The sequence below is a fragment of the Trichoplusia ni genome, chromosome 19 (genome assembly GCF_003590095.1).
Source record: "Trichoplusia ni isolate ovarian cell line Hi5 chromosome 19, tn1, whole genome shotgun sequence".
In the NCBI taxonomy this organism is placed as follows: Eukaryota; Metazoa; Arthropoda; class Insecta; order Lepidoptera; family Noctuidae; genus Trichoplusia; species Trichoplusia ni.
Window position 1 is genome coordinate 7,722,764 of NC_039496.1, and position 17,216 is coordinate 7,739,979.

At 33.9% G+C, this 17,216-nt stretch overlaps 1 protein-coding gene across 1 annotated transcript in view; it reads right to left on the reverse strand.

Annotated features, from left to right (window-relative positions):
* Positions 1 to 5,651, reverse strand: part of LOC113503490 — a 183,976-nt gene extending 178,325 nt beyond the window's left edge. Inside the window, exon 1 of the mRNA XM_026885496.1 lies at positions 4,776 to 5,651. The gene's annotated coding sequence lies outside the window, so the exon portion shown is untranslated. The remainder of the gene's footprint in view (positions 1 to 4,775) is intronic.
* Between the last annotated feature and the right edge of the window lie 11,565 nt (positions 5,652 to 17,216).

The window sequence follows — 17,216 nt, forward strand, 5'->3', positions numbered from 1 at the left end:
CAAATTAGAAAAACCATTCAAAATTGCATAATTCTTACAAAATGAGTAGTTTTCAAGTCCGGAGTTAAAGTAATTAAAACGATTGGAGTATCAACTTGAACTTTATTTGCGTCAACCTGTTTTTGCCGCTGCGGTGAGCGTTTATAGCCTAATTATAATTTTAATAACTATACTATGGGCTTGAGGGATATACTTAAGAAGTAAATGACATTCGATGCAGTTCTGTGTTTTGCTATATTATAAGCCTTGAGTGTTATCCAATGGATAGGAAGTTTTAGATGTATACAAATATTCGTTGTTGCGGTGAAATCTGAACAATATATTTGATAGGAGACAATCGCGTGTTTTTATTCTAAGAGCAACATAACTCTTTTTGGGCTAAAGGTTTATTTGCTTAAGTAACTTTTATATTGGATCTTTGTCTCTTCTGTAGTATGAATTGACTTTTAAGATGTATATGAGAAAAATATAGCTTTAAGAAGAAGAAATGATCATTGTTTTGCTAGAAGATGAAGTAACGCCGTACGATCTGGGGAGCGCCACATTTTTTTTGGGAAAGGAGCCGGATTTGAATTAAATGAGCAAATTCAGTTTTTATATGGTTACGGTAAAAACTCTTTAGTTACTATGGAACATACGCATGTTGACATGAGTAGTGATAATTATCTTCTATTGTTATAAGCTTGTAAATACCTACAAGTATAATTTGCTATTATTTGATTAAAAACTCACGAAGTGCAAACATTTACCTGTTGTTCAAATATTAACATGTGCTCAGAGTTCTTTCAGGATTCGAATCATAATAAAAAACAAGTCACCGATTTACGGTTTATAGTTTTGAACATAAGTAGAGCAAAATTAATATTTTTATAATGAGTACATAACCAAAGCTCTTAATTTTTCTATAAAAAAACGACTCCCGCACTTACATATTCATGCTTGTGGCGCACGGGTTTTCACAAAAATTCAAGGCTCTGTATGACCTACACCACTAGATGACCGTGCAGTCATCCATGCCTCTTTATTTGGATTCCTATTCCCCATTAAGACAAGGAACAAGAATTGCTCTTGGCGCGCTCTAAGTCGGGTAATCCATTTCAAATTCAATTTTGAAGTGCAGGCTTCTTCACAATGTATTCCTTCTTCATATAATATCACAAAAAAGCGAGGAAACCTAATGAAGGCATATGAAATGAGGTTTCATTAGCAAACATCCTTACTCCACCTAATGAAATCATACTCGAAGCACTTAATAAATTCTAAGAGAAAGGACTGAATGCGAAATTAATTGTTTAAACATTTCACTAGACCAAACATTTACCCGTACTATCTAGTACAAGATAGGCGCCATGTACACTAGCGAGCAAAATAACCACACATACATTTGTTTGCACAGCTTAATTCAATATAAAATGCACTGATTTTTTTGGCAAGACCTGTGTTAAGAATGTTTTGTAGTGTTATGAAAAATATGAAAATGCTGAATAATTATTTTATCAGTTTGCGAAGAAAATGCTCTGGATAAATATTTGTAGTGTCAATGTCTTCAACATTTTGAGATAAGGCTGTTTGAAGGTGTTTAGCGGCTTTCGCTTTCAAAGAGAAGGATTAGAAATTTAGCATTTTTCACAGAGTGTGGAAAATTATAAAATTGAAATGTACAACATGTTTGGGAAAAGCCAGCTCCTGTTTTCTATGGGGGAAAATAGCCACAGCCCATAAAAAAGTGGGGACACCAAATAGACCTTGACCAAGTATAGACAAAGGAAAAAGAAAAAGATGGAATGATAATTTTAACGGATAAAGGTTTTTTTTTATGACGAGTTTTCTATTTTTCGTCTATTTGCACGTTCCATGCACTGAAGTGATACAATTTAACTACTATGTATTCAATTAGCAGTTTCTAGAGAATATAAGGCTAAGTCTGGCGTGAGCGATGACCTTAAGTGTAAGTACTAAACAAATAAATTGAGAACAGTGTGTTTGGCCCTAATTGTACGTACTACTACTAAGAAAGTTTTTATTTACCTTGCACACTCGACTAATGAATTTTGCATACAGTAGTGGTGACTTAAAATGTTAATGTTCATTTACTAACAATATTTATTTTTATTTGACTTCTGATGTACATACAAATGCAAGTACGTATTGTGAACAGAAAATGCAATCTTTAATTATTATTTAATGCTATCTAAAAACTAATCAAACTCTTTATTTAGATGCTGACCAGTAGACTATGGCTCACAATACTTGGTCCCTCAACTTCTTAATCTGTTAGTTTTTTTAGTTTAGTTTGATGACTCGAAAAACGTTGCTAGAACGACCAGCATCATACGGATCGATAAATATCCAAAAGAACACTTTCCATTAATCTCGTATCACTTTATTCTTATTGATGACGCATTTAACCAGCAGTCACTCTAACTCCCAGATTCCGCGCAAACAAAAACGATGCCCATAAAGCTACTAATGTTAGGCCATTTGTGCAACTTGATGGATTAAGACTTTAAGTTGAACTATTCCAAAATGGGATGAAAAAGAGTCTTGCACTTCACGCCATGACTAATAACGTATTAATTGGTCTCGCTACCGCAGACGAGTCAGGTTGTAGTCATAGTATGTTGAACTATTATAATTCCTGACGTTGCAAAGAAAATACCTCTTGCCAGAAGGCAATAGGTCACACTATTTTGTCTATAACATAGAACTTTGTAGCAATATTCTTTAATCTAATACCTTTCTTAACATTCTAGTTTACAGTGACTAAAACAACATGGAACTAAGTACGACTTTGGACTGATCGATGTAAGTGAAAGAAGTTGTAAATCTGAATATAATGTATCGGGACGAGTTGCTTTCTAATTAAAAAGATCTTGAGGAAATGGAGGAAAGTTGGTGGCGTAACTATAAAGTGCTGGCTAGTGTATAATGTAATCTTACAATGTAGTGAGTTTTGTTTTTACTTTAAGAGGCATCGTGTAACAACAATAGGGATCTTTCAAAAATGGTTTAGCTATTAATCCAGACTCTAGTTCGAACGATCCCACGAATTCCGATGAACATCTTACACAAAGTAAACTCGCAATTTAAAAAGCCGCAGGAAATTAATTTAGATATTTCAATAACGAATCCCACTTTGACAAATACTTAACCCAAGATTCGAATTAAAACCAAAAGGAATGTGTTTCTAAAACTGACAGTTATTTGACAATCCAATTAACCAAGAGGCGATTACGATCCTAATATCAAATGTTGGCTTGTAAAATGTAGTATTTTATTGCAAAGTGAACCCTAAAAATATCGTGCCAAACAAATTGGTTCTCTACAAAGTTTCGTCTAAATCCGTTCAGTAGATTTTGCGTGAAAAAGGAACAAACACCCAAAATATAAACTATGGCGTTTTTAATATGAGTAGGACGTTATAGACACGCGTATTTTTTGGAATTGTCCAGATCGACTTGTTAACCACCCAAACGTCTCGACCTCAACCATGTGCTGACGTGGCTGTGGGGTCGAGAGTTGAATCGAATAGTTACCCTTATATCCAAGAAAATCACTAAAAACGATTAAAAAAAGTTTTTATTTAGTTAGTTTAATATACTCACGTCTATCATTACAAGTTACATCACACCTATTTCGACAAGTGAGTGAATCAAGAAACATTTCCATTTCAGAAAGCTCATACTGCTGTATTTATATTTAACGGTAGAGTTTTAGGGATAAATATGTTTATGAGGCAATAACAAAACGTTGCAGAAGCATTGTTCTACAAGTGTAGGTCACCACTGAAATGTGCTAACTTAGACAGTTACGCGGTTACTAGAAATTAGGTTCAGTTTATTCATTTAGTGGTTCCGTATATAGACAAATATGTCATAGAAATTCCATTTTGATAGCCCGAAGATAATCGTTTTTCCATGTCAATAGCTATAGCTTGCTTATACAATATATAAATCTTCGACATTTATGATATATTTTATTATTCAGTTTGACACATATTTGTTATTTCTCATTGTTTCGTGGAATTTCATTTAACTTTTATTGAAAACTGTACTTTGATTAAATTATATTTGCATTAGCATCATAATGTTTAACATAAAAGTTATTGAAGATTTTGAGTTACGTCTATTAGATTCAAAGTTGTTTCGGATTGAAAATTATTGACAATCATATAAAGGAAATATTTGATAGGCTTTTAAATGATGTGTAATAAATTGTAGTGTCAATATTTAACTAGTAGCTGGTTAAGGTGAGGTAGAAAAATATTTATAAAAAAGAAGCAAAGACACAATAAATTACATTATAATATCAGCTTGTTCTAATTACATTAAATTAAAAATTAAAATCAAGGTTTCGAGGAATCGAACGTTGGACAAATCAACTTGTTTATGAGCTTTAAGTTCATCTCTCACAGTCAATACTACAGTTCCTACTTATATTTACCTACCTTACTTACTTTTCCACATACATTTCACCCTAAAACGTAAAATCAACTGATTTACATAAACTTGTATAATAAGACCATGACTTTATTCGACAGGCATTTCCAATCAAACTTTCTAAATAGATGAGTTTTAAAGTTATAGTCGTTCACATACCTAACGTCTACAGCGCTAATGTCTTTTATTTCAGTTGATCGGATGTATCAGCGGAATAAATGCGTTCTATTCATAGATTTGTCGCTTGTGTACCGAAATCACACACTTTTGTGATTCACACAATTTAATTAAAACAGATAAACATGTTGAGCATTATGGATAAAATTCGATACTCACCAAAACTGTCACGCATTCTCGCGCCAGTGATCGGCAAACCATTTAGTACAAGCACAGATTAAAATACTTGATTAATTAAAAAAAAAGTAAACCTAGTCACTTTTTCATTTCATAAAAGAACACAACACAGCACTGACAGTCACACACACACTGTAATGCCGATTTGGAAATCGATAATCGATAAAAATAATCGTCAAAGTCTATTGATTTTTTTTTTGTAATAGGACGCGTGTCACGCTACGGTGGTGGTAAGTGGGAAATGGCGCGATCACGGGAGCGCGCGCGCTCGGTGCGTTCGGATCTCACACTGAGCTACCAATACAGACACGAGACAGCAATAATAACCCACCTCGTTATTTTTTTAATTTTTTTTTAACTGAAAATCTGCAAGATTGACGCCTTGCTCTGCGGTTTTCTTTGATATTTTTGCACCTTTTTTATCGACCACCGCGTTCGGCCAGTTTAATTCGGATGCTGGCGTGTCACTTTTTTGACGGGATAATCCGTTCGAAGTTTAAATTTTGATTTATTTTTCGAAGAACTTAAGAGGTGTTCCAAAAACGGATTGCTTATTTAACTCATTTTTGGTTTTGTTGGCGTGTTTCGCGTGTTGGGCGAGTGTAAGTGTACATTTCCATTCTCAGCGATACTTAGTACGTCTACTGCGGAGTCGTTGCTTATTTGCTTTCAAAATAAACCGATATGATCTGAGAGCGAGTAATTTACACGGAGCCAATCAGCTGATTACCATCTCACATTAAATTGAGATAGTCAAATGAGGTAAACGAGTTACTTATATTATTGGTCGTAACGTCGGATGGCAACAATATTGTACACTCGGCACCGCTTCAACTCTACAGATATCACTTTTATTTGCCGTTTGGTTTAAGTTCTGTTTGCAGCTGATTAACAGATTACCTACATAAAAATATGTTATCCTGGTACTCAGGTAATGTACCTATCTAAATAGAAGTTTAATGTTTCGTTGAGGATTATGTTTTCTGAAGTATCCATTACGATGTTGATGAGAATTAATAGTGTGAGATACCTTCGCGAAACGAAGAAGTTTATATCTACATGCTAGCATTAAACATTTTCTTGATAGGTATAAGAATATTTTTACTTGTCCTAGAAGAAAGCAATCTAGTTTTATTTCATTATGAAAAAAAAGAATAGCTATTTCTTTGATTTCACACCCTAGTTTTTTTTAGTTTGGGGTATCCAAATGAAGTTGACTTCTTGTTCTTCAGTAAATTTATCAAAAAAATGTTTTTTTTTTTCAATAATGGATTAGAACGCGGATTATCCAGTAATTTATACAAAGTAACAGGCACCTGACCTCTTAAACCCAGTTACCATTGGCTGTCATCATACCCTATTTAGTTGTCATTCTTGCCAGCGTAAAATATTTACGGTTAAAATTTAAAAGTTCAGATTAGGGGACCTCCTTATCTAATTTATCGAAGGCTTAATAAATACATGTACTCGTAGAGATTTATGTAATAATCATGTCTGTTTAATATGCAACAAACTGGACGACATAAGGAAAGTTGTGGTCAGAGGCTGTGTGGTATGTTACTGGCTGGATTGTGGGACAGAATAAAGTGAGCCAACTGCAGTAAGTTTTTTTTCTTATGATATTTGATAAGATAAAAAAAAAAGAGCTAGCCATGTCCTTATAGTAAGCCCTATAAGCAAGAACCTTCTTTTTGACTTGGGCTAAGTCATTCAATTAGACAGTTGACAGTTGATATTTCACGTTCGATTCTCAAAGTGTTAAAGGGTTAAGGTTTGTTAAGATGAGCCTAAAGCCTTCGGAAAAACCTTTCGAATTGGAAAGTAATAATACAGTAACACATAACATAGAATGACTTTTAATAAAACTGCAATAACATTACATTAAGACGCAGTACTATTACATTCTGAAACGCTAATTTAATTGAAAAATACTGAAAAAAAAGCAGCTGCCCTATTCACCGCCAACATCCTACCATAAGGCACCCAATATCGAGTCGCACGCGCACCTTACCAGCTGCATTCCGTATTGGAACGAAGACGGCGTATCTCACGCCATGAACCACTAATAATTACCTGGAGGTCACTATAAGGAGGACTCAGAAGAACCACTATTAAAGGCTAAGAGGTTTTGGGAAGACAAAATTATAATTTAAAATTTTGAAATGGAAATTCACCATCGGATAAAAAGATCAAACATAAAAGCATACATTTTCGAATCGAATAACCTCTTTTTGTAGAATCCGGTTAAAGACGTATAATGGAAAAAGCACTATTATTTCAAATGTGTTAAGAATTGAATTTTTAATTCACATGCAGTTTGAATATTACTTGATTTTTCATTTAATCAGGAGCTGATCAACCACTGTTTACAGCGACCAACAATATGCTATAAAAGATGAAACAGAAAGTTTAGCTATCACATATAACATTCCGTGTTCGCTTCGTAGAAAACCAAGCTTGAAACGCAACTAACCTTCTGCTCTACATTTACAGGGGCGATACTGTCCTAATGAGTCTCTCGAACCTATAAGTTAATGAGATATTTTTGTATAAGTTCCGCTAAATGGCCGTTTATGAAGGTTTATGGAAGAGGAGATTTGTGTTGATTTTCTCATAAAAATAACAGATATGAAATATTTCTAACAATAATGGTGATGGATTTGAATTGGAACGGTGTAAGATGAAATGAGGTACATTGGGCTTATTTAATTTAAGGTAGACACGGTACGGTATTTTATAAGGCATAAATATATTAAGTAATAGCTATAACATTGAGCTTAAAATAAAAAGACAACATTTTATGAGATCCAAATTTAAGGTAAAGATTTTAAACTTTTTTCTTAAAATATGTTATGTAAATTAGTAATTTAGTTAGCGGCATGAAATTAATTGAATTTAATAAAATTCTAGAACGTAATAAAAAAAATAATATAAAACTAAAAAAAAGAACACTATACAGGACAACGTAAATAATCTTAAACATTATATTCTTAAAAAAATTACCGAATTCCAAGTACCTTATTCAAATTAAACCATCTTTCAAGATTCTTTTTGTTTATTTTCGGTGTCGAAAAAATGATCGCTCTCGCTTACAATTTACACCACATTTCAAAACAAAAGAAGTCAAAAGTCACTTGTCACCCGCAGGCGCAAACGTATGGCGAGACAAGCGATTATAACCGGCAAACATAACTAACAGCTAGAAATTTATATTTTAGACCTTATCGGCTACAGTTTAAGGTTCTTTCTATGTGAATAATTTAAGGTGGTTTTGACGCCGACAAAAGATTTATAAGCAAAAATTACCAACAAAATGTTCACCTTTAACGTTTATTTGTAGAATTTAAATTGCATTATTCAATTTCGGTGTATTGTAAACCAAATTGTATGCATTTTTTGTAGCGCCATTTATTTTTGGGTAATTTCATGGAAAAATTACCTATACCCATACGACTGGATTTATGTATTATACCTATTATAAAGTATTGTTTTTCATCTCTTAATATTTCTGAAAAATACGAGTCTGAGTATAGAAATTTCGCGTATAAGTTTTTTTATTAATCAAAATCTTTGCACCGACATTTATTCATTTATTTTATCATAGTCGCCTGTACAAGGCTTTTGATCTAAGTTTCTGATAGCCTTAATTCCAAATAAGTAATAAGTACATTGCAAAAAGGTCGCATATTAAATGTAAGTAATCAAAAAAGAAAATCGTGTACATACCAACAACAAAAAACAACTTACCAATGCTACCAACCTAAAGAAATGCCGTCACATATTATCATCACCGAATCTTCATATGAACGATATCGATACATCGGTATACAATATTATCGATATCATTCGATACACGGATCATTCGAATGTTATGCATTCCATATTAGTTTCGATTGTAACTCGATTCGGTCTTCCCGATTAATAGGGTTATTAAAACGATTTTTATTATTCGTAAGTCGTTTTTTTTTGTTTTGGGTGGTGTGATGAGTCTTATTAGATATTATATCAGTAACTTATTTTATTGTTTTTGAAAAATGATGCAATAGTTTTGTGTGTGTTTTAGGCTTCATTTACTTTAACCCTTATTATTTTAGTAAAATCACACATACGCAGTACATTTCGTCCTTAGTCACCAAAACTAATATTAATATAGAACGAAGCCAGAAAGTAATACGAAAATAGTCAAACAAAGTGTCGTAAAACTTCAAATTTTTGTAATGGATTTAGTATTATTATATATGTATATGACGGCGCGCGGATTAATTGAGAATACTTTGTTTATTTAGACGATTTTAATTGATTGTGGAAATGTGTATTAAGATAGTCCATAATTATTATTATAATGAGTAAGTGGTAAATTATAAAAGGGAGCGGGTTACCCCGAATAGAGTAGTAGGTGGCGCTAGGTGCGACGACGTTCGTTTTGCTTGTCAAGACAGTTGTCATAAAAATAGCGAGCACGTACTAACCTATTGGCTCCAAATAATATTCCATCTCAACCGTCCTATTGTATTCTACTCCATAATGTTATAAGTTCACATTATACAATCTACAAGATAACATTGACGCTTTTATTTCGAACATCCCGTCGCTCATACGCCCAAGATGGAGGCCAACCTAGACTGTTCGGAAAATGTTCCTGACGCTCCCACATATATATATTTTTTTTTCTTTTTTTTTTATCATTTTACTATTTTACGCTGTTCTTGCATAAACATAATATTTGTAAAAATTATATTGTATACATTTACTTTTAAAAAGAGTAACTTATGGAGTTTCTTGCCGGTTCTTCTCCATAAGAGTGACACTTTGGAACCGCGCAACTAGAGCCATCACCTTAACGTTTTGAAAGTGCCTGGAAAACGGCCTACTTGAAATAAAAACTTTTGATTTTTAATTAGTCTAATTGTTGACGCCTTTGCCGAGCAATGGGCCAACCAGGCAAGTAAAATCTAATTGGTTCACAACACTATCTGATTCAAGTTGAAAGTGTAAAAACTATCACCCAATCAATTGGTAGGGTAGGCAAAAGACTCGACCATCACACATGGCCATTACACGACACGAAGTTATCGATTCCAAATTCCCGTTCTACTCGGATTAAATCGATTGTATCGATGTCATTCGATCCTTGTATCAACTAAATCGAACTGTTCCCAGCTTAATGTTTCCTATAATAAATAGTGTATCGGCTTCTAAGAACTCTTTGATCACAAACTTTTTTTGTATCCTTTATGTGGAGAAAGTCCTTTACGGTCCAGTGACATGGATTAGGAAATGGGTTATATTGGTAATGACCTCATCGTCATACAGGTTAAGAATAGGTTATTTGACACACAATATCTTAGTTTTGTAAGAACATTTTATTTATTCTTAATGTGCATTGTGTTTTGGTCTAAACTTTTAAATTGGGAGTTATTTTTCCTTCTTATATTTTAATAAATAAAGGCAAGGATTTTTTCAATTCAAGAACTTTTTATCACTTACCTACAGATTATATAAGCACTTTCAAATATTAACTTAATGCTAATAGGTCATATAGTTTGTATTTATGCAAAGTACTTCAGTCGCAATTAAAATACTAGACACTTATTAAATTCAATTAACAATTGAATTATTACTAATAACACTCGCTCTATGACACCAAACAATATTTCTAATAACGGTATCAAAGCAACTTGCCTCAAGTATCAATAAATAAAATGACGTTTAATCTTGTTCTACAGGGCCGGACTGGACGGCCGACCTCAATGCATTTAATACGGGTAGATAATTTACATCAAATTATTGAAATAGGTAAAACCTCCTTCATACGGTTTCCAAAGCTCTACGCTAAAGGGATCTTTGACGACCCTGTTGCTTTCAAACAAAATTAAGTGATAGGTGTCGCCGTGTCATCACGGGAATTGAAAAAGTCAGCAACGTAAACGACAATTTTAGTAGATAAACATATCCGCGTTTGATATTTGGTTAGCCTGGACCACTTAAGTACATCATTGAGAAAACCAATGATCGTCAAACACGCAATTCATTTTTAATGAATATTAAACCTATCGAACCCTTAAAGATGTCACTGTCAAGTAGAACATGACACACAAGAAGAGCGGAATATTGACGGTACTCATACACATAAGAAGTTTATCGTTAAAAACGTTGCAAGTGACAACTGTCAGATGCCAATTAAGATACAGGATGTAGCAAATACGGATGTTTAAATCAAGCATCAGTATTATAATAATAAGATGCAAATTTAATAAACGCATCCGTGTTGTAAATGGTGAGAAATATTATATTATTATCATTAACCTATTTATTGAGATTATTAGAGAGTTAAATTATTTTCACAGAGGATGAAAACTTAACTTTAGACTTGAGAGTCATAAAAAGTTAGATGTTACTAATCTAACGATTTTTTCGATGATTTTACTATTAAGTGCTATGGAAACAAAAGAAAATACCCATTAACACAAACATACATATGAGAACATTCCCATTTGCATGGTTTGGATGCTGTGATCGTCATCAGCAAGGCTATTAATATGAACATACCATATAGCTACTATGTACCTACATAATAAGATGAAAACGGAAGCTAATCACTTCAATAACATTTTAACTTCAACAATGGAGTCATAACATTGAAGTTTTTAAACAACTCATAAAATATATTTTCATAACATTTCGTGTGATGTTACACAGTGATGTCATGGGAATACATTGAGTTATTTTAAGAAGAACAAAAGGAGTTTTAATAACACGCCGAGTGACGACAAAGTGGAGTATATGAAGGGAAAATTTAATAGGATGATGACGTCGCTTGTCGATTGGGGATCGAACCGTCCGTTTTGGAATCGTGTATTCGTTCTGCCTTAAGAAAGGCCGGAGTAAATAAAGCTGTCGCGAAGATGCAAGTACAGTGTCACCTAAAAGAATATACCTACAATTGATGAGGACGCCTCTATCGATGATATAGCAAACTTGCTATAAGAATTGGTAATTTGGTTTTCTATGTGAACCCATAAGCAGGCCAACACTGGTATGGAACAGCAGAGCTTAATAGACCATCATAATAGCCAAAACGCAATTATTTAAAAAAGCAAGTTTAAAAGAAAACAAAATATTATTATCAATGTAAACAAGTTGTGGTGTATAGAAACAGTCCTACTCAATATATAATAACCATGTCGCCATGACTCATCAATGACTTCTAAGCTTAATTATCTGAGGTCCCGTCACTTAACACCGCAAGCAGGACATTTAACAGCAATCAGTTTCAATCCACTCTTATATACATTTCCAAGTTCTTAGAGACGGCTCCGAGAAATTTATTAAGGCGGACCTCTTCATCCAACCATTGACTGGCCTTAATTGTATGGGTCCACTTTCATTAATGGAACTGTAATGTATTATTATGGTTCCCACTGTGGGTTAGCAAAATAATTATTCCTAATGCACAGTTTTGATCTGCATCTTTGATTACCTCGAGCGCATCTGGATTTGAATTAAAATGTCATTATATTCATTAAGGATCTTAGCTCTTGAGTGCTTATTTCATGAAATAATTATTTTCTGAGAGATGACGCAAAAAGTCCCTTGTGAAAAAAGCATAATGAAATTTTCTTTGAGAAAGGTACCACTCCCAAGTACGGCCACCCAATTGAGTCCATGAATAATGCCCTAACTACATCCACTGCACCTTCAATCAACATCTTGTAACCCTGCTCATTACATCATTAAAGCATTGTAGCGCGCTACCAGGGTAACAGAACACCGTATTAGGTCATTACAAAGCCTAGAAAGTACGTACGAGCACTTCAATAATACAAATAATAATAAAAAAAAAAAAATAAAATAAACCAATGAGTAACCATACAAAGCTTAGTAAAAATAATAAAAAAAAAATTACATGTAGATAATATTAGCACTAAAATAATAAATTCGTATACGCACTCAAGCAAGTTAAAATGTACCAATATGAAGACTGCCTTATATCATATCACGCCTATGTTGAATCGATATTACGATACGGTGTTATAATGTGGGGCAATAGCACCGACATGACCAGAGCATTCATTGCTCAAAAAAAGTGCATACGATCAATTTGTGGACTAAAACCCGACGAATCATGTCGACCACTGTTTAAAAGACTTGGCTTGTTACCGCTCCCATGTATCTACATTTACGAAATATGCGTATTCGTAGTTAAGCATATACAGCTGTTTAAAACTGCAAATGAAATATGTCCACGCAACAGACGAGATCCTTTTAGATTAGCACAGAGTGATCTACCAAGACTGACCAAATATAATAAAAATTGTCTTGCAACATGTGTGCGGATATATAACAAGATGCCAAGTAAATTCAAAGTATTAAATATAAGATTATTAAAGATTGCATTATATAAATGGTTAAGTGATTGTAATTTTTATAGTTTAAAAGAATTTATGGATTACAAATGTTAATGTATAAATAGTTTAGTTTCCTAAAAAATTTGCGTGCTATGTTTCATCTTAGCTAAACATGCTTGTACCTACTATATACCTATTTAACACCTTTGTATACCATGTTTAATGCAAATAAACGATTTATTATTATTATTATTATTATTATTATTACTTACAGACGGTCACACTTGAATCACTAAACGCATATTGTGAGCTTCCTAGTGCATTATGCGCGCCTGGTAATTGGAGTAATAACGAAGGTTAAGATGAGGAAGCGGAACTTTGAACGAGGTACTTAAATTTAAGAGTGTTATTTATATGCAAGTTAAAGGTTGACTTATCTTCAAATTTACGGTTGAATAAATGTCTGTTGGCAAAATTAGGGGCAAAGACCACGTCTACTTAGCTACTGAATGGTGACAGCTCATTGGCTTTAAGAGTCACGATCAAGTAATGAAGGAACCGCAACAACTGTCTCCTTATTCGAAATGTGAAAGCCTACAGTGGCGCAACATTCGGAAATCTTAAATATGTTACCAGTTATGACATGAGATATTACGTGATAAGCTTCGGACGGTAAGAGATTGTTATTCGAAACAATCAGCTTGGTGAAGACTGCTTCTAACTACACGTATTTTTTTTCAGGTTAGAGCTGATCCGCTAGTTAATAAGCTGTTATGAAAAAAGAGGATATATTGACGAAAAATAGATGACATAATAATATGCGTTAGTGGTATGACTGGTAGCTGGTAGCAGATTTTAATACAGGATTGCAATCAACGAAAACTTTTTGACGGTATAAATAATTAAACTGGGTACTAGAACACTCAATTTGAATTTACAACACCTTCTTTGGCCCTCAATAAAAACAATAATGTCACTGACCACACCTAACAGTGTAATGCGATTGTGGTCACGTACTCGTGTCTAGACATCGTACTTCAGTCGTGGTTGTAAAAATGTCCCGTTTGACACCACCCACTCACACTCCAGGGTTAAGGTTTTTAAATTTTATTTAAAAATAGGTTACAACGTCACAACCTTATTAATGGGTATGAAATTACAATTGAATGAACTAAAATGTATTGTTGCTTTATTCTGGTCAGCGTTTGAAATGGGATTTATGATATGAAAACAGGACGGTGAATCGGCCGCATGTCTCATGTGGAGAATCTATGTAACAGGCGCTTAATTATTCTAGACACTACAATTTATTCATGCCAATATGTTTTTTACGGCAAAAGTTATTTTATAAGATGTCACTAAAGTGCTAAGAAAAATTTGGTTAGGAATTTAGAACCTTTCCGAATTTTGAATTTTGACGAATTGAATTTCTCCTAAAGATCATTTAAATCAAATGCATAAAGACACCCAGATTCAAAAGAAGAATTCGTGGATCTCACAAATGGTTGGCTTACGCGGGGATCGAACCGTCGCGTTCGCATTTTGGCGTGGCTGCCCATGCAGTCGTGTTCTACTCAAATCCGACTTAACTGCCTTAGACCTCATATACCTCTACTCCAAACATCTAATCGTACAATTCGAAACACGTCTAAAGATACTAAGCATGAGACATTATAACCGTACTATGCGAAAATCTTTATAAAATTCCACGATTGTCATGTCTTTGCAAATTTTAATTAGAATTCGTTTGTTTGCTTAGTTAATTAGAATTTGGGTCCCGATAACACGGTAGTCGTGAGTAGAACCCGGACTTGCTGCTTGTCGATAACTGACATGGTTAATTTAGATTTACTTCCACAAAGTTATTAACATAATTTACTGGAAGAATACATAATTAGCTCTTGCTGTTTTAAAGTCGAACATAAATTGTTATCAGTAAACAGTCGCCTGCGCTCCGATTAGCTGCGTAGTTCAAGTTATTAGTAAAATAAAAAAAACAGTCAACAGGACTTGCGACGATGAGGTTTGCGATGACTAATTAATAAATATCTTTATTTGTCACTCACCATCAAACGTTGCTTAGTTGTTGTCTTTATTTTTAATGTAAGTTATTATAGCGGTACCAGAAAGAAATCATTTAATTTCAACGCTACCAGTTTTGGTTCGGATGCATTGACATTTCTTGTGTATCGTGAAAAACAAACAAGCTTCTGTCGATATATGTAGTAAAAGACCTCTTCCAATATAGTGAAGGATAAGGCAGTCATAGGGAAAGTCAATATTACGTTGACGTGTCTTGCGTGCCCTTCAATCAAAATATAGATAAATGAAGCATAAATAAAATATCTAATAACAAAAATCGAGCTCCACGTCCGTCCGTCACGAGCTATTTACCACGACCTTCGGACGTCCGCAGAAATGATAAAGTTATTAAACATGAGCTGTCGATGGCTTTATGACAGCACTATGTAAAGGTAGTCAGAAAACCTACTCGACCCGAAACCTACACAAAGGTCCTTTTTTAAATAGTCTGCTTCGGTTGCCAGCATCGAGAGAGCGTTATATACATGGCTTAGATTGGTAAAAAGGTAAAAGGTGGCAAGCAAATTGTTTTAAACATTGTCAGCATATTGAAACAGTCACAGATTTTTTTAATAATAATAATAATAAATCTTTATTGCATTAATTGTGGTTACATTAAAAGGTCTTAATATAAGTTTACAGCTCTCTTTTGGTGCGTATACTGAAAATCAAGGGAAAGGATTTTCCTTAAACTTTCGAACAACACAATATCTGATTTCCCTTGTTAGGTTCTTCAGCTATTATAAATATTTGAAGGTAATAAAGTTAGAACAAATGCTTCTTTTTTCAAATCAATAAAAAAAAACTATTCAGCCTGTCGAGATCCACAGGTTGCTCGAAGTTCTATTTTCGAATGTTGTCTTTTAAATTAATGTCACATAATCCTTCTGCCATCCTCTCTCTTTGCTCCATATTTTCCATTGGAATATCTGCGGTGCGCCGGCGCATGCTAAATGGTAATGTGCAATCTCGCGAGATAATGTCTTCATGTAGGAACATGGGTTTCGTTTTAACGTGTCGCCATATTATATTCGTTAATTAAATGCACTTGACATAATGTGTCTAGCTCTTTCTTAGTAAACAGAAAACAAACAAACTCATTATGATAATGACCATCCTGTTACTTTCTATAGCTGCCGGTTTTAATTTGTGGAAAATTAAATACTAGAATGTGGAGTTTCTTGCCAGTTTCTCTCCATAGGAATGAAATCTTGGACAATAGGAACATGATAGGCCACCTTTTTTGACATGACTAATTTATTTCTAATATACCTAATACAAGGGCACACAGAGGCTTGAAGAAGAAGGAAGAATATTTAAGCATTGTTCACCACGCTAATCAATACGGGTTGTCGATTTCTGATTCCAATATTTGGAATCCAGCTTTCCTATATATTTTCCTTCGCCGTTTTGTCAGTGGTTTCTTAGGAGAACTGAGAAAGTACATACCACTTTGAACCAATCACAGTACTGTGTCTATGTTGGGATCGAACGAGAACCTACTTAGTACCCATCCATGTATAGAACCGCAAGGCTACCTCAACATACAGAATTTTTGTTTAATTCTAACTTTAACTTCTCAACTAACTTTTTCTTCTCGCACCAGACAAGTTCGCACAGGAGTTCCACCTTTTCGTCTCGACGATATTTGAGTATACTTTGTAATATCATGATATATCACATAATCCTTGGACATGCTGACTTCATGTCGTTGTCAGGCCTCTCAATGATATATGACGCGACGTAGACGTTACGTCGGTAAACAGACGTTCAGGCAGTAATTCATGTGACCAGACAGGTCTCGCCTATTTTCAGGACATTGCAGTCAAATAATTTATAACGTTCCTTGCTCTGGTTTGGCTGTGGTTTCTATCATTTGAAATGGAATTAAGTATATGGGTAACAGGTTATTTTTATTCTTTACTGTTTAATTGATTGTAAGATGATGAGTATCAACTTGATTGATTGTAAGAGAAATTGTGTTAAATGTTTA